This window comes from Dendroctonus ponderosae, unplaced genomic scaffold (genome assembly GCF_020466585.1).
Source record: "Dendroctonus ponderosae isolate FM_Combo_2020 unplaced genomic scaffold, Dpon_F_20191213v2 Dpon_F_20191213_2, whole genome shotgun sequence".
Taxonomy (NCBI): domain Eukaryota; kingdom Metazoa; phylum Arthropoda; class Insecta; order Coleoptera; family Curculionidae; genus Dendroctonus; species Dendroctonus ponderosae.
The window spans coordinates 291049-292947 of NW_026018165.1; positions in this window are offsets into that span (position 1 = coordinate 291049).

The window sequence follows — 1899 nt, forward strand, 5'->3', positions numbered from 1 at the left end:
CAAATGCCTTTGAAAGATCCAAGAATATTCCTAGAGCCATGTCGCCGGCCTCCAGATGTCTCAAAATTGCTTGTGTGAACTGAAAGATCGCCGTTTGAGTGCATCGTCCCTTCATGTACCCATGTTGGTTTCGCGAAAGAATATCAGACTCCTTCATAAAATTCATTAACCTTTTGGACATGACAACTTCAAATAACTTTGAGAAAGCCGGTAGTAGGCTGATGGGTCTGTAGTTATCTAACATGTTAGAATCGCCTTTATTCGTATAGTGGTCTAATTGCAGACAACTTTAGAGATTCAGGAAATACTCCTTCTCTCAGTGAGTTATTTATGACAAAGCAAATTACCTGGGTTATAGCCGGAATGATCTGACGCATAAGACTTGTGAGCAATTGATCGTCACCACTGCTATGTTTGTTCTTAATTCTGTGCGCTAATTCCAATATTTCCTGTTGATTGACTGGCTTTAAGAATATGGATCTACGATTTTCCTGGATATTGTGCGTCCATTCAATATCGGGTATTTTTTTAATTAGATCTGGAATAGATTCTAATAAAAACTCGTTATATCTGTTCGATAATTCGTCTGGCTCTCCATCAATAATGGCATCGTGCTTGCTCGAATTACCTGATATTTCATTATAAATAGTCCACATGCATTTATTTTTATTGTCCGAGTTTTGTATCCTCTTAGCATAATTTTCTGCTCTGACTGTAGTCAGCAACTTATTATATGCTTTTTTCACCGTAGAATACATTTCATTATAATTATTATTCCGACGTTTTAACATCAGTAGGACAACTAGTCTATTTTTTAATTTTTGTATTTTTTCATTATCGGTATAGAGTATTTGTTCTATGTTTAGGGTTAAACAACTTTTTTGCACAATACACCGAAACGTATTTTAATTGATAAATAGAGACGATAAATGACTGAAACCCAGGAATTAATTTTGAAAATATATGCCAAGGCTTAAAGTAGCAACAACGCTACACATAAAAAATGATGATGGTGGAAAAATACACCGAAACGTATTTTAATTGATAAATAGAGTCAATAAATGACTGAAACCCAGGAATTAATTTTGATTTGGAATTGAAACACAGTCAGGAAAGTATGTACAATATTAAAAAATATATTTTTATGTATCTCTTACTTTTTGCCCGAAAATATAATCCTACAGTTGGGAACCACTAAATATTCGTGATGATATAAAGATAACCTCAAAATGATAAAGTTAAATAGATATATTTCCGAGAAGCTATGGTAAAGATCTTACATAAGCTATTTGAGATGTTTCAAACCATATACCGCACCAAAAAATTGTCTTTACACAGCTCTCAAACACGTTAAAGGCACACAAAATCGGAAAATTCAAAAATACGGATGAAAAAGTTCAATGTTTTGATTAAAAACCTGACCTACCGCAACAACGAGAGGCTATACGTGGGCTATACTGCCCGAACCGTACCGACGTTGCCATTATTTTACTTCTGTCATCTGCTTATGTTTACAATAAGCTGATTTTAGAGGTTTGCGGTTATGTATACGGAATGTGTATTTTCAAGTATTTACCAGTAATCTTACAAAGAAAATTACAAAGTATAGATTTTCACAAATTTGATGAGGCTACTGTGACTAAAATACACCATCATTTATCTTTAATAAATAATGTAGCTAATTGTAAAAAAAATCCCAAATAAGTAAAGAGTTTGTTCCACAAAAAGTCTTCTAAAAGATATATTGATCCTCAGATTAGATTTACATCAACAAAAAAGGAACGCATTGAGAGGACAATGAAACAAGCCTTAAAAGGGCATCCGCTAAAGAAATCTCAGCAATAACAAAAATGTGGACCTTGCGTTAGCAGTTCATCACGATCATCAATATTGTTAAGT